The sequence below is a fragment of the Desmodus rotundus genome, chromosome 12, assembly GCF_022682495.2.
Source record: "Desmodus rotundus isolate HL8 chromosome 12, HLdesRot8A.1, whole genome shotgun sequence".
NCBI classification, from domain to species: domain Eukaryota; kingdom Metazoa; phylum Chordata; class Mammalia; order Chiroptera; family Phyllostomidae; genus Desmodus; species Desmodus rotundus.
Genome location: NC_071398.1, coordinates 20,426,604 through 20,452,455, shown reverse-complemented (window position 1 = coordinate 20,452,455; position 25,852 = coordinate 20,426,604). Strand labels below are relative to the sequence as shown.

Genomic DNA, 25,852 nt, shown 5'->3' with positions numbered 1-25,852 from the left:
GACTGCTCTGGCACGTCCTGCCCACTCTGGCACGTGCCCAGGAAAGGGACTGTCCCCTCAAGGTTCCCAGCTAACATCCTGGTGCCCAGGGACAAAACAGGGAGCCTGCCAGGCAGGTGCCCTCCACTTCCCTGTGACATCACCATGGCCTTCCTCTGGCTCCTCTCCTGCTTCGCCCTCCTGGGCACTGCCCTCAGGGAGTGCTGGGGCAGGCGGAGACCAGGAGGCTGTCTCCCCAACCCTGAGGCCAGCAGGGGCCTCAGGGGCCCTCCTCCCAGTTCACCTGCACACAGTGGTGTGAGCACGAGCGAGTCTCCCGCTCTGAGCCTTACCAACCCCACCTCTGTAGCAGGGACACTGTGAAGGGTGGGTCAGGCCAGCCAGCGAGAGGCCTCTGGGCAGGAGGTGGCTGTTCCCAGGGCTGCCCTGAGGCCCCACATCCTGCGCAGGGGACCGGGAAGACGAGTCCAGAGGGACAGAAGTTCTCTGAACAGCTAGTGGTTCCCAGACAGACTCAGACGGTGAGCAGGGAGGCAGCCCCCCGCCCCAGCCCTTTTGGGCCCTTGAACCCAGCTGCTTTCAGCCTATTTGCTGAGTACTTGGTATTTGCCAGGAGCAGAACAACTTCCTGCTTTGCATGCCACCTCATCTTATATCCTCATACCAACTTTGACAGTTGTGGGGGATGACGGTGCGGTCCCCATTTTGCTGATGGGAGAACTGAGACTCAGCGGTTAAGCGAGGCAGTGCCCCGGCCGGTTCAGACCACAGAGCCCAGCCTCCCTGCCAGGCTCTGGCCCTGCACCACCTGCTGGGCTTGTGTGGACGGAAGCACATGGCAGACTGAGTTGTCCCTGGGGAACTCCTGGGGCGAAAGGTCCTGAATGGGGGACCCAGAGTTGACCATGGCCTCCACCTCTCACCCCGTACTCCCACTCCCAGTCTGTGGGGTCCCCACCATCCCACCCATGCTGAGTGGCCTGTCCAGGATCGTCAATGGGGAGGACGCTGTCCCTGGCTCCTGGCCCTGGCAGGTGTCCCTGCAGGTGAGGGGGGATTCTTCCTGTGACTGGAGGCACATGGGGGTGGTGGGCCTGCTGGGGGCTGCTGGTGTCCAGTCAGTGCTGACTTCTCCATCTTCCTCCAGGACAACACCGGCTTCCACTTCTGCGGGGGCTCCCTCATCTGCGAGGACTGGGTGGTCACCGCTGCCCACTGCGGGGTTAAGTGAGGGCCTGGGGCTGGCTCTGGTCGTGGGCAGCAGAGGGGAGGAGGCGTTCTGGGTCCTTAACTCCAGATACTGCTGTAGGACCTCCCACCTGGTTGTGGCCAGAGTTTGACCAGGGCTCAGATGAGGAGCACATCCAGGTCCTGAAGATTGCCCAGGTGTGCTCAGGCCCTGCCGGGCTGGCCTGGGAGCTCAGCCGAGGGGCTGTGGCAGGAGCAGGATGGGGAAGAGCTGGGGCTTCACCCCTCCTCTGGGCTCTGTGGGTCTGTTTGCCCTGAGCGGCCGCCAGGGGGGTGGCCAATCACTGATTGGTCCCAGGGCCTCACTTTGACGTTCTGGCCTCACCCCTCCGGTTTTCAAGAACCCCAAGTTCAACATGATCACTGTCCTCAATGACATCACCCTACTGAAGCTGGCCACACCCTCCCACTTCTCCTAGACTGTGTCTGCCATGTGCCTGCCCAACGCTGACGACAACTTCCCTGCGGAGACACTGTGCACCACCACAGGCTGGGGCAAGACCAAGTACAATGGTGAGTGGGGTGTGGCCTTCCACCCACAAGCTGTGTGGGGGGTCTGGGCTGCCTGAGTGGCAGAGTCTCTGGGTGGGACCCATAGTGATCTTTTTCGGGGTCTACATTCCAATGCTAGTTGTAAATCTTTGCATTTCTTTATTTAAACCCTCTGAATGAGCAACCCATCAAACATGAATAAAAACGTGGTTTAGTAATATATACCTGGAACAGGTATATAATGGAACAGCACATTGCTGAGGAAACACCTAAGTACCAGCAGCATTGCCCTCGCTGACCTGCACCAAGCTCGACAGGGCCCCGTCTCCAGCCTGGACCTCTCTCCAGACTTGAGGAGGCGGGTGCACCCAGCTCTAGGCGAAGTCTGGGCTGGGAGTCAGACGTCCAGGCCGGGTTCAGGACTCTGAGAGTCGGGCCTGGTCTCCCCTTCTCTGGCTGCTGGCTCTGCCCGATTTTCTTCCTCCAGAGCCCTATGTTCTGCCCAGGCCACGGAGCCCTGGCAGGTCCCTTGACAGGACAGACGCAGGTGAGGAAGGGCAGTGGGAGGAGGGTGCTCTCGCACTGCTGCTAAGAGTGGTGGGTCCCCGCCAGGGTCTCCGTCACAAGGATGTCAGCTCCCCTCCCTGGAAGGCAGGACACAGCCCCCACACAATGGCTGGCAGGGCAGCTTCTGTGAGAACAGTTGTGCTCAGAGCAAAGTCACTACTGCCTGGTGTGGCATCAGAAAGAAGCTGTGTCCCACGATTGCTAGTAGGGCCCAGGGGAAAGTGAGGAGCTCTACGTCCACGATCACCTGTGAGGGTGAAGGCCGAAGACCACGCAGGGGGAGGGCAGGACTCCAGGAAGCCCCTGGTCTCTTTCCCCCAGGGTAGGCTGGTGGAATGAAGAGCCCTGACCCCACCCCCTCTGTCCCTCCAACAACCCCTCCAGACCCCTGACAAGCTACAGCAGGCGGCCCTGCCCCTCCTGTCCAACACCGAATGCAAGAAGTCCTGGGGCAGCAAGATCACCGACGTGATGGTCTGCGCTGGTGCCAGCGGCGTCTCCTCCTGCATGGTATGGCCTCACCTGTGCCTCCTGCCCACCCTCACTGACCTCGCCCCACCCTGGTCAGTCCGGGGGCCACTCCTTTCCACCACGATCTACTGAACCCTGTGCCTTGCCCAGTGCACCAGCGAAAGCCAGGACCAGCACTAACAGATGCCCTGATGAGGGCTTGTTCTGGCCAGACGTGGCCCTGGGCCTCCCAGCTCACACCAACCTCGTGAGCGGGATGTTTCCAGCCCATGTTACAGCTGGTGGCAGGGCTGGGAGGGTAAGCCAGCTGCCCCAGGCCCTTGGGAGTGGGCCACAGGGCTGGGGCTGCCATTTGGCCAGATCTCAGTATCTGGTGCATGGCCGCTGTGGCCATACTTATATCTCTGCATGTCCCTCCTTTCCCCAGACTCAGCCAGGTCGGGGCACACTAGGGCCCCAGCAACTGCTTTCAGGCTTGGACACAAGGCCATTTCCCTCCTGCAGGGCGACTCTGGCGGCCCCTGGTCTGCCAGAAGGGTGCAGCCTGGACCCTGGTGGGCATTGTGTCCTGGGACAGCAGCACCTGCTCCACCTCCACGCCTGCAGTGTATGCCCGCGTCACAGAGTTCATGCCATGGGTGGAGGAGATCCTGACCAACAACTGAGCCAGAGGATCTTCCCATCACAGCTCTGAGTGTCCCCAATAATAGCATCTGTACAGAAACACTGACTGCCCGTGTCTTTGTGACTGGGTGGGTGGGTGGGGATAGTGCTGCAGTTTCCCCGTTATCCACCAGGGGGCGGTATTACCCTCCCTTTCCAAGGTGCGGATATTCCACACACAGCACCCTCTCCTGCCTTCTCAGGAAGCTGCCTTTGCATATTATCCTCCCTGGGGTAGACTTCAGGCCCTACTTTCTGGAGAGCCCGCTTTGGCCAGTGGAGCTTTCTGGAAGGCAGGAGTCCCTGGCCAGGCTGTACAGTCCATAGCCCTGAGGGGTGGTCATTGGAACCAAAATCGCCTATCCATGAAGGCTTCTCCTTCCACCATGATGCGCTCCAGGTACTTTCCTCTGCCTTTGGTCCCCTTCACACTTGGGGCCCCAGAACAAGCGTCCAGTCTTCACTCTTGCTGCTCTGGACCCCAAGTCCCCACACACTAACCTGCATAGCTCGGGAAATATCAACCCAGCGCCAGAGGTTGGCACCACTGTTCCCTCCTGGCCCCCGTGCTTGCCGAGATTCAGCAGTTAAATCCAGAGGTGTGGTCAGTCCCAGGTCCGGTCCCTTTGGCCAGGCTGTAGGTGGAGCTGGCTTCCTTCATCAGGGTGTTAGGACCAGCTGTTTCTCTTTTTCGTGAGGTCAGCGACTTTGATGCTCAGTGCTGACCTAGCAGTTCTTTGGGGCTTGCGACATGGTGGGGTTGAATTTTAACATTGCCTTCTCATTTACCGTCTGGAATCCTTCCAGAGAGATGGCTCTCCAGTGATCATTCAATTATCCAGCGGTCCTGTCCATGCAGGGTATAAGCTTTCTTCTTTTTCCTTTACAGATGTTTAAAAAAAACATTTTTCCCTTTATTGATTTTTGAAGATAATGAATTTGTTCTCTATCATTACCCAAAGGTGACCCAATTGATTGTTTTCTAGAATCATTAAGTAGTTGTGGATTCAAACATATTTGAGGGGTTCAATCTATTATAATTGTCTTTTTTATTGAAGCACCAATTTGTGAATTTTTGTTGAAGTAATCGAGATTCTCAGAATTCGTATTATTTTGGTCTATGAGTGCATATCTCCACAGGGGCCCTGAGTACTGGTGCTGCCACACCCACGGAGAGAAGTCAGGGTCCCTAGCTGGTGTCAGTCCCTTGAGCTCAAGAATAGGAGGCAGTGGACAAGCTCTGGGTGCCCGAAAACCGCAGCTATTCACTGCTAGCCTGCCAAGAAACTGCTCTGGAGTCCCATTTCCTGCTCAGCATCACCCAGAAAGGGTGGGGAGGAGCGGAGGGGGCGGGAGTGGGGGGTAGTCTTCCTGTACACAGAGCTTCTGCACCACCCACTTATTCGGAGGACACCTGTGCCAGCTGTCACAGGTGGGTCTGGGGCAGGCACCTGTTGCCCCAAAGCCCTGGAGCGGGGGGGGGGGGGGGGGGGGGGGGGGGGGAGAAGCAGGCAGAATTCCGACAGCTCCTTCTCTATTTTATCCTCCCACAGTGGAGCCCACAGCGGTGACCAAGCACCATCCCCGGTTCCGATCATTCTCCCCTCCCCCAGGCCTTTCTCTCAGTTTTCTCCCCATCTTGATATATCTCTCTAAAGTTCCTCCAAGATTTATCTTGGGGAGGCAGGGAGGGAAGATTGATCTTGGGGGACGTGGCCTCCTGGTTACTGAACACTGCAGTCTGGGATAAGATTGCCACCTGGTGGCCAATGTGAAAACCGTGCGGCTGTGCCTGACCTCCGACTTCCTTCTAACGGCGCGCTGTACGAAGGAGTTAATGTAAGCCAAGTAAGTAATTTTAAACACCTGGTAGCCTTACTTAAAAAAATCAAAAGAAAAAGGTGATTTATCTTATTGATATATTTTATTTAACTCAATATATCCACATATTATTTCAACACATAATCATTGTCTTAAAATTGTTAATGGTACATGTTACATTCTTTTTCTCATACTAAGTCTTTGAAATCCAGTGTGTAATTTGCACTTATGACACATCTCAAGATGTTAAATTTTCATGAAGAATACTTTATCTGCATTTAAATTTCATAAAAGTTACAGTTGAAAAAGTAGACTTACATACCCAAGTTGTTCCAAATATACTTTTAAAAAAAATTTGGTGTTATACTGAAAAGTACAGTTTAGCCCAAAGTTCCACATTTGATTGGGAGCCCATGTCCGCTTACAAACAGACATCCCTCCCAGGACAGGGTCCCCGTAACCGGCCCATCCAGGCTGCCCCTTCCTTGTTCTCAGTTAGACCTTGTTCGACACACGCTTGCTCCCCACCTTCTCGCTGTGTGCACGTCAACTTGCTTCCTAATTCACTGAAACATCTGAATTGATTAGAAGACATGTTCACCATTCACATCCGGAGAATGTCTCACCATTCACCAGTTACTCATCAGCAAGCTCCTGTACCCACCCACAGTCTAGCGGACGCTGTGACAAGCTGGGATGAGCGCTTCCAGGAACAGCTGACAGCCCTCAGCTGTCCGTCTTCTCCGAAAACTTCCTCAGCTGAAGAGAATCACCTTGACCAGGGTCATGCCTCCTTTCTGGGCAGCCCACCTCCCTGATTGGGCAGTGGGGGTTTTTAACACCCAGTCTCCTAGCCCAAACGTGGGCGAGTGCTGAAAACCAGCTTCTCCCTCAGTCCTACCCTATGTCCCTTCACCTCTTCCAAGGTGTTGATTCCGGGGAGTGCTCTCTGGTGTACTTTCTGCATGCTAATCTTCACCTAGACTCTGCTCCCTGGGAGCTGTGGCCATTGGGACCAGGCGTGGATCCCAGAAAGCAGGTGCTAGAACGGGATTCTCAAGTTGGAGCACTGGCGGCTGGCTGGCCACGAGGACCCCTTCACTGTTGGTGCAAGGTAACAATTGTTAAAACTTCTACCACTGATGAACTGGGGTGGTATTCTGGTGGAAGAGCATTCTCTTGTGGGTTCCAGGTATCAGGAGTTCAAGAAATATGGAGGGAGAAACTATAGGGACAGCGAAATGGCATGGCTGTCGGTAAGCACGAAGTGTTTGGGAAAAGAAAAAGACTGAGGGAGATTTACAGGTAATTAAAAGGTAGCTGTGGAAGCCAGAGAACCTCCCCAGGAGCACAGAAAGGCTCTCCGCTCCTGCGGTTGCCCCCACCAAGGAGAAAGCTGAGGACTGGGCCCAGAATCTAGTCACAGAGCAGCCAAGTTCCAAAGGTTAAACCTCTACCTAGACAGGCTGCTATGCCAAGGTCATGGCTCTGCAGAACAAGCACCCTGGCATCAGCCCACATCTCCGCTCCCGGCCGGCAGTGATGGTGTGCGGGGCCTGGGGTGAGAGGAAAGAGAATCTTCGCCCTTTGCCGAGGGAGTTGCAGGGCTTGGGCAGCCGGCTGGGGCTGGGAGAGGACGATGAGGACTGGACGCTGAGAGCACTCAGTCAAGGTGGGGCAGAACCTGATAAGGGAGAGTTTACGGATTTGGGCGCACTCACCCAAGACGTGGGTTTTAGTGCCCTCGCCAGGCCCCCAGGCGGCGGTGGCCACATGTTGTCAGGATGGTTCCAAGGAGCACGTAAAGCAGCCCTGGGCCACATTAATAAGGTAGAAATGCCAGAATCACTGTGTCGGACAGCGGAATGAAGTGGGCATGAGAGGGCAGGTGAGCCAGGTAAGGCGGAAGGCCAGTGTGTGACTGTTTCACAGGAAGGCCTGGAAGACACACTCATGTATCAAAGAAGGAAGGACAGTGCTGGTGAGAGGGGCCCCAGCATGGCTAAGAAGTTCCTGAGGCTCCCCTCTCTAGGCCAGGCGCTTGGTAGGAGGCACTACAAAGCTGAGGCGCAGTGTGCTGGGCGCCTGAGCTAACAGGGGCCAGGTGGCTGCAGTTACCATCATGAGTAGCAGCTGGGGTCCTGCCCTGCAGAGTCACACCGATGGTGAATGGCACCTGGCAACCCTGGGGCAGAACAGAAAGACCACTGGCAGGGCCACGGCTCACTCCACAGTGAGAAGACAAGGCCGGGAGGCCAGCAGGCTGAGTTGCCTCAGTAAATGACCTGGCATTCGGCAGCACCTCAAATTTGTATCAAGCTCTTCTTTCTTTCTTTCTTTTTTTTTTCCGCCTCAACCAGAACTAGATGCTCCCTCTTCTCTGCTCCCAAGGAGCACTTGGTATCCCATTAGACACTGATTGCACTCCACTGGGCTCACCTGTTTCCTTGACCATCTCCAACTAGATTATGAGCTTTACAGGGTGGGAGCTCTTCCCCTCCAAGCAGGGGTTCTCAAAAGTGGGGTGCTCAGCCCAGCAGCAGCATCACTGGGGACTTGTTAGCAATGCATGGGCCTGGGGTTCTGCTTTTATTGGGGTCAAGGGTGGGGGCCAAGGTTTCACCAGGTCACTGTTTTTTGGGGGTGTTTTAAAAGATTTTATTTATTTAGCCCTGGCTGATATTGCTCAGTGGATTGAGCATGGGCCTGCAAACCAAAGGGTCGCTGGTTTGACTCCCAGTCTAGGGCACATGCCTGGGTTGCAGGCCAGGTCCCCAGTGGGGGACGCATGAGAAGCAACCACAGATTGATGTTTCTCTCCCCCTCTTTCTCTCCTCTCTTCCCTTCTCTCTAAAGAATGAATAAATCTTTAAAATAAATAAGATTTTATTTACTTATTTCTAGACAGGGGAAGGGAGGGAGAAAGACAGGGAGGGAGAAAGACAGGGAGGGAGACATCAATGTGTGGTTGCTTCTCGCATGCTCCCTACTGGGGGCCTGGCCTGCAACCCAGGCATGTGCCCTGACTGGGAATCGAATCGGCGGCCCTCTGGTTCGCAGGCCGGTGCTCAATCCACTGAGCCACACCAGCCAGGGCTTGCCAGTCCACTCTTTGTTGGTGAAGGTAAAACATCAGCATGGGAATTAAAATGCAGGAAGGAAGAACCAGCAGCAGCCAGTTGGCTGAGTCCACCAGACAAACAAAGGAAACGTCAGGGGCACAGTGGCCTGGCTCTTCATCTCCTGTGATGGGCACGGTGTTTTGTTTTTTAAATATTTTACTCATTTTTAGAGAGGAGTGTGACTGTCCCATGCGACTGCCCAGGTGGGGTGGCAGTCATCGGTCACGGGCTGGGGCAGGAGACTCCCTGAGGACCGAGCGGGCCGCTGCCAGCCAGCGGAACACAGTGAGAGCCCGCTGGAGTCACCAGAGGCACATTTGGCGGCGGGTCTGGTGGCTGCCCTTTCACCCCCAGAGGAGCGCATCTGAAACACATCATAGTTCTGGGCACGCTCTGTCCAGGCTACGGGAGGCCTCATGGATGCTACGGAGGCGTCCCTGGGACAGATGGCCAGGACAGTGGGCCAGTCACAGTCCCCAGATGGGGCTTCTGTTCTTTTTTTTTAAACATTTTATTTATTTATTTTTAGAGAGGGGGAAGGGAGGGAGAAAGAGAGGGAGAAAAACATTGGTCAGCTGCCTCTCTCACTCCCCAACTCAGGACCTGGCCCACAGCTCAGGCGTGTGGCCCAACCGGGAGTTGAACCAGCAACCTTTCCGTTTTTAGGATGATGCCCAACCCACTGAGCCACACCAGCCAGGGCCAGATGGGTTTCACGTAGAGGCAAACATAGGGCTACTTAGCTTGTAGCAATGTTTGCTGTACAGAAATTGGGGGGAGGGGGGCGTGACATTTTGACATGGCTTCGACGGCCCTCTGCTGCCGAGACTCTGCGGCACGCTGGCGCGAGCCTGTCTGCCAGGCTCTGTCCGCCTTCCCCAGTTTCAACCCTGTGGTGCAGCTGGGGGCCAGTGCGGCGCTGTCCCAGCACCCATCTGTGCGGGGACCAGGCCCCAGGGCTCACCCTGCCCCGTCACCCAGGCTGTGCAAAGCCATAAGAAGAGCCACAGCCACACAGAACATGGACAGTTGATGACCTTGGGTTGGGTTCCTTCCAGCTGAGCTGTGTGTTTAATAGCTAACCTCTGAGTCAGGGAGAAAGTTGTGGGTTTCGTTAACCTATAAATAAAGAACCAAGTGATAGGCAAGAAGCATTTTTCTGCGATCAAAGAATAGCTACTGGGGAAGCACTGACTCAGGCAGAAACCCGGTAATGCTCCAATGACGGCGTGAAGGCCAGGGGTCTCTATGGGAAACGGAAGGGAGGTAGTTACTTGAATAGGAGGAGGAAATTTGTGGGTGCTGGAAGCCAGGTTTTGCTCTAGCTGTGTGTGTTGACTGGTCATTGATTCTAAAGACCGTCCATAATCATCAGTCCTTGGGGGCGGGAGATCCACTTTCCTGTTCGCTCCACAAACAGTTTGGGAGACGGTGCCGCTCTGGCCCGGACCACAGGTGGTTCTGCCCAAGTGAAACATTCCGCAAGTTCAAGGAACAACATGCGCAAGACTTTCCCCCAGGCGGTGGCTCCGTCTATGCTGGTTTCCTTAGTTGAATGTAAGACCACGAGTGTAGCTCTCATCTCTTAATGTGGTTCACGTCTACCACGCGGAGTTTCTTTCTCTCTCTCAGACACCCCAACTGGGCCACTGGATGGTCTCGGGGCGATGATTTCAACTTCCTGTTAACTAGGGAGTTGAGTTTCACTAGCCAGCCCCTGCAACCGCTGTCTTTGGGGGCAGAGCCCAGCACCGGGTGGCTCCTCTCGGAGCGTCCTCACTGGTGTCAGGGCTTCCACGGAAACGGCCTCACTCTCATTCGGTGGGCTTTTGGCCTGGGGGGCGTTCAGTGATGAGGGGATCATGTTGGACTACCTACCCTGGATTGGGACGCCAGGGTGAAGCAGAAAGTGCGATGACGGGGAAATCATAGCGGAAGGGGGAAGTGCAGTCTGAAGACAAAATGGGAAATAGCACCTTGGAGGGGAAACTTGAGGGTTGCCAAAGATGACCAAAAGTGAAGTCTGGGGGGCTGTGTAACTGGTATGTGGACTATGAAGGCCCGGGGAGCAAGAATGAAGCAAGATGAGGGCCTGGGGCAAGAGTTTGACCCATCTAGGGGACCACTTGCCTGAAAGCAACTTCCAGGAGTGTCTCTAAAAAGGTGGTTCTAAGCCTTTACTGGTGTGGCTCAGTGGGTTGGGTGTCGTCCCGCAAACCGAAGGGTCGCTGGTTCAATTCCCAGTTAAGGCACATGCCTGGGTGGTGGGCCCCACCCTGGGTTGGGGGGCATGGGAGAGAAAACAAATCCACATTTCTCTCTTACATCGATGTTTCTCTCCCTCTTTCTCCCTTCCCCCTCTCTAAAAATAAATTTAAAAAATTTTTTTATAAAAAAGGTGGTTCAAAAAATAAAATAAAAAGCTTGTTCTGATACTTGATGAGGCCAGCTGCTGGACTGGCAGGGGACAACCCAGCTGGAAGTTCCAGAGCGTACTGTGTCGGAGAGCCCACTGCTGAGTCTCCTGAGAGATAGAGAGAGTGACTTAGTCAGAGTCCCTCATGTCTGGTGATCCCAAAGGAACAAGAGTCAATGTCGTAAGGACAGAGAGGCCCTGTTTTGAGGAGGAATTCCGGGTGGGAATCACCGAGCGGAGCCCCATGTCAGTGTCTGTGGTTGAGCCAGCGTGTCTGGAAGCCCCAGCAGGAGGGGCCAGGGGCCGAGGAAATTGGTCTGCCAGTGGGACTGTGGTTGGTCTCCCGGGGACTGTGCCCCATCTGGAGAGCCACCACTGTTTGCTGTGGGAGCAGAGAATGTAATTGTCACAACCTTGGCCACTGCCCACGTTGTTTAGGCACGAAACCCTTGATGACCTGAGGTGTGAGGGCCCACGTCACAGGCTGGTGAAAGGGGGTGTCCTGGGCAGTATGTAGTGGCGTCACGGAAACCATCCCGGTGTAGAGCGGTGAGTGCGTGTGGGACTGCGAGGACCTGGGGCCTCTAATTCCTTCCATGCAGGGCGCCCCTAATGGGCTTGCCTTGTATGAGGAAACTGTTAGCCATCGGCCAGATGAAACCACGAGGCTGTCAGCAGCAGGCCGGGCATCCGTGCCAGTGTGGAGGCCATGGTCCCTACGGGCTAGGCGAACAGCTAAAAGTCCCAACTGGGCTGGCCCGGGGGTGCCGGCCTCCATGAGAGAGAGAGAGAGAGGTGGCTGAGGCAAGCGGGCCAGGCGTCCCCTGTCACTGTCTGGGGAGCTGCAGTGCCTACGGTGGGGTCGGGCCATTGGTGACGCACACCCACTGCCTGTTCATGTCAGACAGCAGGTCCCCAGGCTCCCCAAGGAGTCAGGAGGAGGAAGTGAGGCCACCTCTGGCACTCTCAGGGCTCGGGGGCACGGGGCAGTAGTCCAGAAAGGCCTTTGAGGGCAGGGTTAGCCCTCCGCTGAAGGTCCTATTTCCACCTCACCAAGGGGCCTCAGTGGCCTGCAGTGCCTTTGCTGGGCGGTGCCTCTGGCCCCCCCGTGTTGGAGGAGCCTGAGGAGCAGCAGGTCTGGGCAGGGCCAGTTAGGGCCTAAGTTTCCAAAAGAAACACAAAACCAGATTAACAGGAGGAAGAAAAACCAATTTAATTAACATTTGTGCGCAGGAGTTCACAGATGATGCTCAGAGAAATGAACCAGCTGGCATATCATGTCCTTTCAGGGAGAAAAAAGCCCACCACAATAAACTTGAAGAATTGACAAGACCCCCCCAAAAGTTAGTGCTCATTAGAAAGGAATCTAAGCAAGGTTTGGATATTATTTATTAGTGAGGAATCTAAAGTAAATTAATAAAGGGGCAACAGTCTCTTGGGCCCTGGATCTCACAGCTCTAGTGACAAGGTCGTGTCAGCCTGGGGAAGGGGGACTGTCACGGGAGACTTACCTCCTGAATTCAGGGAGAAAGGAGCATCAAGGTGCCCTTCTGGCACTGACTGCTTTATTTAAAATATGAAAAACAAAAAAAACCCACTTTATTAAACTTGTTTGGGTGACATCAGTTAATAAAATTGCGTAGGTTTCAAGTGTGCTAGTCCATAATACTCCGTGTGTATACTGTGTTGTGTGTTTAGCCCCCGAAGCCAAATCTCTTTCCATCACCGATAGGGCCCCCTTTACCCTTTACCACTCCCCACCCCACCCCTGCGGGGAATGGCCATACTGCGTTTGCTCCTCTTGTTCATTGATTGCTCTCGGCTTGATGTCCCACATATGAGTGAAGTCGTTTGGCTCTTGACTCTGCGTCTGACTTATTTCACTTACTCAGCGTGATAGACCCAAGGTCCGTCCACGTTGTTGCAGATGGCAGTATTTTAGCCTTTCTCACGGCTGAGTAGCATTCCACTGTATGTATGTATGTATGTATGTATGTATGTATACACGTACGTACATGTATGGCATCTTCTGTATCCAGTCATCTATAGAAAGACACTTTCGTTGTTTCCACGTCTTGGCCCCCGTGAATAATCCTGCCATGAACATAGGGGTGCATATATCTTTACGGATAAGTGTTTTCAAATTTTTCAGGTAGATAACCAGAGAGGCGTTACTAAGTCACAGGGTAACTGTATTCTTTATTTTTTGAGGAAACGCCATCCTGTTTCCCATAGCGTCTGTCTGTACCAGTTTACGTTCCCACCAGCAGTGAGCGAGGGTCCCTTTTTCTCCCCAGCCTCTCCAACACGTGCTGTTACTTGTCTTGTTGATGACAGCCATTCTGACCGGTGTGAGATGGCATCTCATTGTAGTTTCTTAAAGTTTTATTTATTTTTCAAGTACAGTTTACATCCAGTACTGTTTTGTATTAGTTGCAGGTGTGCAGCATGGTGGTTAGACACTCATACACTTTACAGAGTGTCCCCCTGATATTTCCAGCACCCACCTGGCACCACACACAGTTACTACAATTACTATGGACTGTATTCCCTGGGCTGTTCTTACATCCCCATGACCGCTTTGTAGCTGCCAATCTGTACTTCTCAACCCCTTCGCCTTTCTCACTCAGCACCCCCAAACCCCCTCCCTTCTGGCAACCATCAGTCTGTTCTATGCATCTATGGGTTCATTTCTCATTTGTTTATATTGTTCTGTAGATTCCACGTGTAAGTGAAATCATATGGTATTTGTCTCTCTGTATGACTTATTTCACTTAGCACAATACCCTCTAGGTCCATCCATGCTGTAACAAATGGCAAAACTTTATTTTTTATGGCTGAGTAATATTTCATTGTATATATGTACCACCACTTTTTTTATCTACTTGTCTACTGATGGACACTTGGGCTGCTTCCATATCTTGGCTGTTGTAAGTAATGCTGCAGTGGGTAAAGGGATGCAGATATTCTTTTGAATTAGTGTTTTGGCTTTCTACACACACACACACACACACACACACACACACACACACACAGAATTGGAATCACTGGGTAACAAGGCAGTTCCGCTTTTAACTTTATGAGGTAATACCGTACCACTTCCCACGGTGGCTGCACCAGTCTGCATTCCCACCAATGGTGCACGAGGGTTCCCTTTCCTCCACATCCTGTCCAACATTTGCTGTTTACTGATTTATTGATGATAACCACTCTGATAGGTGTGAGGTGATATTTTGTTGTGGTTTTCATTTGAATTTCTGTGATGATTAGTGACATTGAGCATCTTTTCATGTCTATTGGGCATCTGTATGCCCTCTTTGGAGAAGTGTCTATTCAGGTCCTTTGCTCATCTTCAGTTGGATTGCTTTGGGTTTTACTGGTGTTGAGTGAGTTCTTTATACATTTTGGATATTAACCCCTTACCAAATGCATCATTGGCAAATATCTTTGCCCGTTCTGTGGGCTTTTTCATTTTGTTGACGGTTTCCTTAGCTGTGCAGAAACTTTTTAGTCTAATGTAGTTCCATTTGTGGGGTTTTTTTTTTCTTTTGTTTCCCTTGCCCAAGGAGATATAGCAGAAAAATATTCTGCGGGCAAGAGAAATAATCAGATTTTATTGCCTATGTTTTTTTCTAGAGTCTTATTATTTCAAGTCTTACATTGAAGTCTTTAATCCATTTTGAATTTATGCTAGTATGTGGTGCAAGAAGGTGGTCTAGTTTCATGTTTTTCACATGTATCTGTCCAGTCTTCCCAACACCACTTATTGAAGAGACTTTACCCCATTGCATGTCTTGCCTCCTTTGTCAAGTATTAATTGACCATATAGGCATGGGTTTATTTCTGGGCCCTCTGTTTCATTCCACTGACCTACATGTCTGTTTTTATGCCAGTACCATGCTGTCTTGATTACTATAGCCTCAAAATATAGTTCAATATCAGGTAGTGTGATGCCTTCAAATTTATTCTTCTTTCTCAAGATTGCTGGGGCTGTGCAAGGTCTTTTGTGGTTCCATATAAATTTTCTGAATACTTATTCTAGTTCTGTGAAATATGCCATTGATATTTTGATAGGTAATGTGTTGAATCTATAGATTGCTTTGGGGAGTACGAACACTCTAACAATGTTAACTTTTCTTATGCATGAACACAGTATATACTTCCACTTATTTGTATCTTCAATTTTCTTTCTTCAGTGTCTTACAATTTTCCAAGTACAGGTCACTTACCTCCTTGGTTAAATTTATGCCTAGGTATTTAATTTTTTGATGCAATTATAAATAGGATTGTTTTCTTAGTTTCTCTGATAGCTCATTAATAGTGTATAAAAGTGCAACTGATTTCTGGATATTTATTTTGTTTCCTGCTACTTTACTGAATTTATCAATTCTAGGTTTTTTGTGGAATCTTTAGGATTTTTTATATACAGTATTATGTCATTGGCAAATAATGACATTTTACTTCTTCCTTTCCAATTTGTATGCCTTTTATTTCTTCTTCTTGTCTGATTCCATCACTATGTTGAATAAGAGTGGCAGAAGTGGATGTCCCTGTCTTGTTACTGACCTTAAGGGAAAGGCTCTCAAGTTTTCTCCCCCATTGAGTCTGATGTTAGCTGTGGGTTTGTCATATGTCTTTGTTATGTTGAGATATGTTCCCTCTTTGCTGAGAATTTTTATCAAGTACAGGTGCTGGATTGTGTCAAATGCTTTCTCTGCATCTATTAATGTGATCATATAATTTTTATCCCTCATTTTGTTTCTGTGGTTTATCACATTAATTGATTTGCAGATATTGTACCAAACTTGCATCCTAGAAATAAATCCCACTTGATCATGGTGTATAATATTTTTAGTATATAGATGAATTCAGTTTGCTAATATTTTGTTGAGGATTTTGCATCTATGTTCATCAGGGATATTGGCTTATAATGCTCTTTTTTTATTGTCTTTATCTGGTTTTGGAATTAGGATAATGCTGGTATCATGAAATGAGCTTGGGAGTTTTCCCTTCTCTTGAATTTTTTTGGAGTAGTTTGAGAAAGATAGGAGTTATTTCTGCTTTAAATGCTTTAGTGAAATTCACTGGTGAAGCCATCTGGTCCAGGGCTTTTGTTTGTTGGAAGATTTTTGATTATTGCTTGGATTTAATTGGTTGTAATTGGCCTGCTCAGATTTCTGTTTCTTCTTGATTCAGTTTTGGAAGATTGTATGTTTCTAGGAATTTATCCATTTCTTCCAGATTGTCCAATTTGTTGGTTTGTAGTTGTTCGTGGTATTTTATTACAATCCTTTGTATTTCTATAATGTCAGTTGTTACTTCTCTTTTATTTCTGGTTTTATTTATTTGAGTCTTTTTTTTTTTTTTTCCTTGATGAGTCTGGTTAAAGATTTATCAATCTTGTTTATTTTATTTTTTTTTAAAGAACCAGCTATTGGTTTCATTGATCTTTTTGTATTATTTTTTAAAGACTCTATTTCATTTATTTCTGCTTTGATCTTTATTATTTCCTTCCCTCTACTCATTTTGGGCTTTGTTTTTCTTGTTCAAGTTCCTTTACGTGTGATGTTAGGTTGTTTATTTGAGCTTTTTCTTGGGTTTTTGTTTTGTTTTGTTTGTTTGTTTGTTTGTTTAGTACACCTGTAATGCTATGAATTTCCCTCTCGGGACTGCATTCCCTGTGTTGTGGCCTCATTTTCATTTACTTCAAGGTGTAGTTTGACTTCTTCCTTGATCTCAGTGTTGGGCCTGCTCATTGTTTAATAACACGGTATTTAGCAGCCCTGTCTTTGCATGTTTTTCAATGTTCTTCTTGTGATTGTTAGTTTCTTAGCATTGTGGTCAGAGAAGATACTTGATGTGATTTTAATCTTCTTAAATTTATTGAGACTTGTTTTGTGTCCTAACATGTGGTCTATCCTAGAAAATGTCCCATGTGCACTTGAAAAGTACGTATATTCTGCTGCTTTGGGATGAAATGCTCGAAAGATATCAGTGAAATCCATTTGATCTAGTGTGTCATGTAAGGCTGCTGTCTCCTTGTTGATTTTCTGTCTGGAAGATCTATCCATTGAAGTCAATGGTGTGTTAGAATCCCCAACTATGACTGCATTTCTGTTGGTCTCCCTTTGCGTCTGTCAAGATTTGCTTCGCATATTTAGGTGCTCCTATGTTGGGTGAGCAAACGTTTGCTACGGTTATATCCTCTTGTTGGATTGTTCCCTTTTTCATTATGTAGTGTCCTTCTTTCTTACTGTAGCCTTGGCTTTAAAGTCTCTTTTGTCAAATGTAAGTACTGCTGCCCCAGCTTTTTTTCCCTTTCCATTTGCATGAAAAATCTTTTTCTATCACTTTACCTTTAGCTCGTGTGTATCTTTCAATCTGAGAAGGGTCTCTTAGAGGCTACACACACACACACACACACACACACGCACGCACGTCTTGTTTTCATATCCATCCAGCTGCCCCATGTCTCTTGGTTGGAGCACTTAAGCTATTTACATTTAAGGTGATTATTGATAGATACATATTTAGTGCCATTTTATTCTTAGACTATTTTCCTCTGGATTTTGGGGGGGGGTTTTGGGGGGGGCTGTTTTGTTTTGTTTTGGTCTTTCTCTTCTTCTTAAAGCAAGTTCTTTGACATTTGTTGCAGTACTGGTTTGCTGTTAAACAAACTCCTTTAGGTTTTTCTTGTCTGGGAAGCTCCTTATTCTCCTTCAGTTTTAAACGATAGCCTTGCTGGGTAAAGTAGCCTTGATTGTATGTGGGTCCTTGTTTTTCATCACCTTGAATATTTCATGGCACCCCTTCTGGCATGAAATGTTTCTGTTGAGAAATCAGATGACAGTCTAAGTGGTGCTCCCTTGTATGTAACTAACCTGCTTTTCTCTTGTGGCTTTTAGGGTCTCTCCTTGGCTTTAAGCCTTGTCATTTTAATTATGACGTGTCTCAGTGTAGGCCTCTTTGGGTCCAACTTGTCTGGGAGACTCTGAGCTTCCTGGACTTGTGCAACTTTTTCCTTCACAAGATTAGGGAAGTTTTTTGTCATTATTTTTTCAAATAGGTTCTCAGTCTCTTGTTCGCTGTCTTCACCTTCTGGTACCTCTATAATGCAGATGTTTTTATGCTTCATGTTGTCTCAATGGTCTTTTAAACTATCCTCACTTAAAAATTTTTTTTTTCTTTTTGCTGCTCTGATTGGGTGTTTTTTGCTACCTTGTCTTCCACACCACACCACAGATTTGATCCTCAGTTTCATCTAACCTACTCTTGATTCCTTCTTGCGCTCTTCATTTCAGACTGATTCTTTTTTATGGTTTCTGTGTCCTTTTTTATGCTGTTCATGTTCTCACTAAGTTCCTTGAGCATCCTTATAACCATTGTTTTGAACTCTGTAACTGGTAGATTGTTTGCCTCCATTTCATTTAGGTTTTTTTTTTCCCTGGAGACGTCTCCTGTTTTTTCATTTGGGGCATGTTTCTTCGTCTCCCCATTTTGGCAGCCTCCCTGTGTTTGTTTCTGCATATTAGGTGGATCTGCTCTGTCTCCCAGTCTTGGTAGGGTGGCCTTATAGTGTAGGTGTTCTGTTGGACTCTGATCACCTACCTAGGCTGGGTGCTTAAGGAATGCCCCTTGTGTGGGTTTATGTGTGCCCTCCTGTTGCAGCTGAGACCTTATTGCTGTTGGCCTAACTATGTGTGGATTTGATCCTCAGGCTGGCTGATTGTGAGGGTCGATCCCAACCACAGTGTATGAGCTGCTGTGAATGAAGCAAAACAGAATTTGCCTCAGCGGGGTCTGGTGCCTGCTGAGATCTCTTTGGATGTGCTGCTTGTGGAGCTAATTGGGTTGTGCTGTGATGTTGTCTAAAGCCTGTCACTGGGTCTGTTGGTCTGGGGCCTCTTGGGAGGGACTCCAGTGTAGGTCAATGTCAGATGTTGCCTGTGACTGGCCCCTGGAGCTACAAAGCAATCCAGTTTGTTGTGTGGGAGAAGGGCAAAATTGTTCACCAAGGCTGGCTTCCACCAGTGCCCAGCCCGGAGGCAAGTCTGCAAATACCCCAAGGCACCCCGAGATCTGCCTGTGCCTGCCTCTACCTGCTAGCTGCCTGTTAGGCTCAGTCACTGAAGGAACCTCTGGTAGCATGCGAGTTGTGAGACAGAATCTCAGTGAGTCACTGGGTAGAGGTGAGTGGTGTTCACCAGACTGATACAAATTCAAACTCAGGGCTGGAGCTGAGTCTGAGACCACTCAGCAAAAGTCCCTGGGCACACCAAGGCTAGCTGCCACCCACCAGGTACTCGGAGACCTCCGTGGTGGGGTGGGGCCTCAGGGAGTCATCAGGGTGAGGCCAGTAGAGTTTATTAGGCCCAAACAGATCAAGATATGGCTGTGTGAAGAGAGAACCCTGCTGGGAACAGTGGTGCCAGCCAGGCATGCATGGGAAAAATGGCCCCTGCCCTAGGGCCACACAACTCAGTCTGTCCCAGGTTCTGCCTGGACCTCCTTGAAAGCCCAGCTCAGCAGGGTGGGACTGCTAGGAATCAGGAGAAATGGGGCTTGTGGGGCTCCCATGGGGGGTTGGTGTCAGTGAGGCTTGCAGGAAGGTGGGGGGATCCTCTCCCAGCCACACAATGCAGTTTCTGACACCCCTTGAGTCTGCCTGGGCCTCTACACCCCGGGCAGCTGACTCCTTCTTAGGGCAAGAGCTCTCTGTAGGGCGGGGTGACACGGAGTCCAGAGGGTGGGGCTATTGCATCCCCCAGGCCAATGCTGAATGGAGGGGAGAGCTGGACCCAGGAGATGGCGAGTGTGGGTGGTGTGGGAGAGGGCCTCAGCACAAGGATCCTGGAAGCTGTCCCTTCAGCTCTCTCCCCAAAGCCACACAACCCAGTCTCTTCTCACAGGACTCTAGTTCACTCTGAGCCGCACTTCCTCTGCCAGAGCCCAGGGTGAGTGTCTGTGAATGAGATTTTGTGTGTTGACCCTTCTAGCAGACTCCCACCTCTCTCTGGAGGAGAGAATCCCTGCTGATTTTCATAGCCAGATGTTAGGTGGGCTCCTCTTCCAGGCTCCTCAGGGGGGACCTTTTGCAGCTGAGATATCCCTCAGCTGCTGCACGTGGGAGCAGGGCCAGCCCTTTCTGTATCACCGCCCTTCCTCCAAGTCTTGATGTGGCTTCTGTAAATCCTTGATTATAAGATTTCTGTTCAGCTGGACTTCAGTTGGTTACTCAGGTTGATCTATATTTTAGCTGTAATTCCAGTTTGGTCCTAGGAAGAGTCGAGTGTAACTTCCACCTACTCCCTGCCATGTTGGATCTCCTCATTGTAGTTTTGATTTGCATTTCCCTAATCACTAGCAAGGTTGAGCATTTTTCATTTATCTATTGGCCATCTGTATGTCTTCTTGAAACAAGTATCCAAGTCCTCTGCTCATTTTTTAAAATATTTTATTGATTATGCTACTACAGTTGTCCCATTCTCCCCCTTTATTCCCCTCCACCCTGCACACCCCCTCCCACCCACATTCCCCCCCTATAGTTCATGTCCATGGGTCATACATATAAGTTCTTTGGCCTCTACATGTCCTATACTATTCTTAACCTTCTTCTATTTTCTACCTCCCATTTAGGCTTTGCTGGATAGAGTCATCTTGGATGTAGGTCCTTGCCTTTCATGACTTGGAATATTTCTGTCCAGCCCCTTCTTGCCTGTAAGGTCTCTTTTGAGAAATCAGCTGACAGTCTTGTGGGAACTCCTTTGTAGGTAACTGCGTCCTTTTCTCTTGCTGCTTCTAAGATTCTCTCCTTATCTTTAATCTTGGGTAATGTAATTATGATGTGCCTTGGTGTGTTCCTCCTTGGATCCAGCTTCTTTGGGACTCTGAGCTTCCTGGACTTCCTGGGAGTTTATTTCCTTTGCCAGATTGGAGAAGTTCTCCTTCATTATTTGTTCAAATAAGTTTTCAACTTTTTGCTCTTCCTCTTCTCCTTCTGGTACCCCGATAATTCAGATGTTGGAACGTTTAAATATGTCCTGGAGGTTCCTAAGCCTCTCCTCATTTTTTGGAATTCTTGTTCTCTTCATTCTTTTCTGGTTTTCTTTCTTCCTTCTGGTCCACACCGTTGATTTGAGTCTGTTTCCTTCCCATCACTATTGGTTCCCTGTACATTTTCCTTTATTGCACGTAGCTTAGCCTTCATTTTTTCATCTAATTTGTGACCAAATTCAACCAATTCTGTGAGCATCCTGATTACCAGTGTTTTGAACTGTGCATCTGATAGGTTGGCTATGTCTTCATTGCTCAGTTGTATTTTTTTCTGGAGCTTTGTTCTTTCATTTGGGCCTTTTTATTTATTTATTTATTTATTTATTTATTTATTTATTTATTTATTTATTTATTTATTTATATTTTTTATTTTATTTTTTTTGGTCTCAGTGCCTGTTACATAGTAAGGGGCGAAGCCTTAGGTGTTCACCAGGGCAGGGTAACACTGGTTGCTGCCGCTGTGATGCTGTATGTGGGGAAGGGGTCCAAGAGGGAACAATGGTGCTTGCTCTGCTCTCTGCCAGATTTCAGTCACTTCCTCCACTACCCACAAGCAAAGGGCCCTTCTGGTGCTGATTCCCAGGTTGGGTGGGTTTGTGTACATTCTAACACCATGTGGGTCTCTACAACGAACTCTCCTGTGAGGCTGGGAGTTTCTCCCACTGCTGCCTCAACCCCCACAGGTGTTTTCAATCGGTGGTTTGAGGCTTTATTTCCCCGAGCTGGAACTCTGGGTCACATGGTCTTTTTCACTCCCTGACGCAGATCTCGTCCCGCAAGATCTGCTGTTGAGGTTTCAGTATTCAAACACACATACACATGGATTATAGAAACCCGGTGGGGGAAAAGGGGCTACGTGGCCACTCTCCAGGTTAGAGAGAGACCCCTTCACCACCGCCTGGACAGGCTTTATTGTTTTTCTAGGCCTCCTACATCAAAGATGGTCCTCATTTATTATTCATAGGTTTGTTTGGGGTGGTTATCTTTGCAGACACAGGAGAGGAAGTCACTGAGTACATCAAAGGGGGATATTTGCAATGTAAAAGGAGAAATGGTCGAAAAGGCTTTGTCCCATACCTGGGGGGTATAGCCCAGATTCTGGGAAGACAAAGATACTCAGTAAACATTTGCTTCCTCAATTCAGGGTGAGAGAGTTTTTTAGCAAGAGCAAGTCTCATAGCAGTCTAAGTACAATGCAGGCCTGATTTCCCACTGGAGAACTTATCCATGGACGTGGGTCCTGCCCGCCTACTTCGCTCCCCACTGGTTTTCCAAGTGGGGGCTGAGCCACATTTCCCACGCTTGGAACGGTTCCCCACAACTCCCCAGTTGTTCCTCCCAGTTTATTCACACGTGAATGTGGAACTGCCCGGTCCACCAGCTGCTGCCTTGCCAGACAGTTGCAGCCTTGCCTGCCCTGCTCCACAATCTGCCTCCTTGCTGGGTCCTCCAGCCACCACCTTGCCATAAGTCCTTTCCACCTGGCTGCCCATCTCCGCCCCTCATATTGGTCTGGATGAATGTGTCTTCTTTAACTCCTTGGTTGTCAGACTTCCATACAATTAGATTTTCTGTCAGTTCTGGTTGTTTTTTGTTTTTAAATTGTTGTCCTTCTTTTGGTTGTGTGAGGAGGCACAGTGTGTCTACCTAGGCCTCCATCTTGACCAGAAGTCTCTGCCCCCCCCCCTTTTTTTTTTAACATGAATGTGTGGTTGCCTCTCGTGCGCCCCCAACTGGGGACCTGGCCCGCAACTCAGGCATGTGCCCTGACTGGGAATCAAACTGGCGACCCTTTAGTTTGCAGGCCGGCACTCAGTCCACTGAGCCACACCAGCCAGGGCTCTATGCCCATTTTTTAACTGAATTTTCTGTTGTTGAGTTGCATGAGTTCTTTCTGTATTTTGAAGATCATCCCCTTGTCAAAGCTGTTGTTTGCAAATATCTTCACCCATTTGGTTAGTTGCCTTTTAGTTTTGTTGATGGCTTCTTTTGCTTTGCAGAAGCTTTTTAGTTTGATGTAGTCCCATTCATTCATTTTTGCTTTCACTTCTCCTGCCATTGAGGTCAAAGTCATAAAATCCTGTCTAAGACCAAGATCCGTAAGTTTAGTGTCTAGGTTTTCTTCTATGTAATGTATTTTTCAGGTCTCAAGAGATTTTATTTTTATTTTTTTAAAGATTTTATTTATATTTTAGAGAGGAGGGAAGGGAGGAAGAAAGAGAGGGGAAACACTGACGTGAGAGAAACATTGACTGGTTGCCCTTTCTACACATCCCGTTGTCCAGGGACCAAACCTGAAACCCAGGCATGTGCCTGGACCAGAATCAAACTGGTGACCTTTTGCTTTGTAGGCTGGTGCCGAACCTACTGAGCCAGACAGGTCAGGGTTCAAGTAACTTTAAACCAAAGTAATCAACATGCCATTGTGGGATATTTGGGGGCAGCCTGCCCTAGGTCTTGGCAAGCTCAATAGAATGCCCAAAGCTGGCTCTCATTGGGAGTATGCCAGGCTGCCACTGGGGACAGGTACTCAGTCCAAAACCACAGAGGAAGCCAGGGAGACTCATGTGCTCCAGAGACTCCAGAAAGCAGTTAGATGCGGCCAGGACTCCACGTGGAACGTGGGGCCAGGGATTATGAAGGTGAGACTTGCTGGATTGCCTGTGGGGCAGCAGCTCCCAACGTGTACGTGGGCTCCACCCCCGTGGGAGGTGGCAGACTTGGTGTGACTGTGTATACAGGATGAAGAATTGGTGGGAGATGAGGGATGCATTACCTCTGGACATGAAGAGACCTAGCATGTGTTATCCTGTCTGACTGTGGTGCGTGGTTCAGTGGTAACTGGTATTTGATGTCGGAGTTTCTCAGCCTTTAGAGGACCAGATGATGTCCCAAAACTTGACAGGTGAGGCTACACCTTGGACCTTCTGGGGGCGAGTGACCAGTTGAGTTCCTGTAAGTGGTCAGTGAGGGGGTGCAAATCTGCCTAGACTGCTTCCTCAGAGGGTCCCCTCAGCATCATGTCAATATAATGCCCCAAGTGGCATGTTTCCAACTGTAAGGTATTTAAATCCCGGTGGCAAAGCTCATGTGCAATTGCGGGACTGTTTAAATATTTTACTGGGAGCTGAGTAAATGTGTACTGAGCCTCTTCAAAATGAAAGCAAATTGGGCCTGGGATTCCTCTGTGATAGGAACAGAATAGAATATACAGGATCTGGCACAAATAGCGCCCCTGTTTTTATGACAAAATCTTTTATTACAAATCATACGCATGTAATTCTGTAACATAACCATATCACACTCAAGCACACCATATGACATTTTAGGGGAAATGTTCAAATTACAACTATGAATTATTACACCCATATTATCATCCTACGAACCACACTCAAGCAGGCGTTACTTCTGCCGGACCCTGTATTCTCTGGGTCAGTACCTGTGAAGGACCCATTATAAGTCCTCAGTCAGTCCTATAACATTAGGAATTGGGGCCTCAGTGGGGGAACCTAAGCACTGAGGTGTCCATAGTCAATGTGAGACTCCATTCATTAGGGACTGGCTTAAGTACGGGCCACATGGGGCTACTGAGAGGAGAGACTGTGGGCCTGCTGACTCCTGTCTCCTATCTTTAATGACAGGGCTGGGCTTCAGTGCCCTGTGTAAGTGGGTGTTGATGGCATAGCAAAAGTCACCATGTCCATTTGCAAGCCCCACTAGGAAGCCCAAGACCTTCCTGGGGTGGGGAAGGAGATGAGGTGAATAATAGTTACAGCCAAACACGTTTGTAACCTTTCTTTCACCAGCAATGCCTGTGGGTTGAAAGAATTTAGAGGGATTGCCTGGAATGACAGTGACTTGGCCCCTGTTCTATTTTTTCCCTTTCCTTTCCGTTTTTTAAAAAAGATTTTGTTTGTTTATTTTTAGACAGAGAGAAAGGGAAGGAGTGAGGGAGAGAAACATTGATGTGTGAAACAATTGGTTGCCTCTCGCATGCCTCCAGCCCCATAACCCAGGCGTGTGCCCTGACTGGGAATCAAACCCGTGACCTTTCGGTTCATAGGCTGGTGCTCATCCCACTGAGCCACACCAGCCAGGGCAGCCCCTGTTCTTAATACTGTCAAAAAGGACAAGCCTCAGGAAGCCACTAGTTTCCTAGAATAGGGGCTTAGGTGGTGGCTAGCAGTCCTGGAGGCTAGGGAAGGGGGCAGAGGGAATCACAGGGACAGACTGGAGTCAGAGAGCAGATGGGTAGCATAAGGGTGGACAGCAGAAGGGGCTGTACCAGGACAAATGCTAGTTTCAGAGCCCGGAGTTTCAAGAATGGCTGACAGGAGCCCAGGAACCCCAAGTTTTTTGTAACTCCCAGTAGACATTTGCCTGTATAGTCCCATACGGGACAAAGTTAGCTGGGGGTTTTTTTCGGGGGGAAGGACTGGGGAACCTTTTCTGTTGTGGGAAGTTTGTTTGAGGAAGACCCTCCTGGGGCAACAGGAGCAGAGGAGCATGACTCAAGCACCTCGGTGTCTGGGTGGGAATCCCCCGCACGTCTAGCAACCACGTCAGCGGCCTCAGTGCCTCTTGGATGGTTTTGGCAGTCACAGTAAAATGTAGTTGCGATGCCCTGTGATTGGGGGGTGCGCCCTGAACAAAGAATTCTCTGGACTTGGGGTCAAATGGGGCCTTTTCAGGGTTGGACATGGAGGGGTCATTTGGGTCGCTGTGGTCCTGGAAACGACAAACCCGTTTGTTACCTTGTGAGGTGTAATAAGGAAAACACGTATTTGGTCCTCACCCTGTTTCTGGTGTTTCTGACGCAGAGCTCCTGAAACCCATGGAATTTCCTAAGCGACCAGAGCCAGAAATGTGTCTTTTGTTCTGTGAATGTGGTGACTTTTGGAAGTCCCCTAAGGGTGGGGACTGGTTACCTGTGGAGCCAGCCAAGGGATAAGAGGGCTGGAACTTTCAGCCCCAACCACTGACCTCCAGGGAAGGAGAG

The 25,852-nt window shown here is 49.3% G+C and overlaps 1 pseudogene; it reads left to right on the top strand.

Annotated features, from left to right (window-relative positions):
* The first annotated feature begins 144 nt into the window (after window positions 1–144).
* LOC112300716 (chymotrypsinogen B2-like) lies at window positions 145–3,455 on the top strand (annotated as a pseudogene).
* Window positions 3,456–25,852: the final 22,397 nt, after the last annotated feature.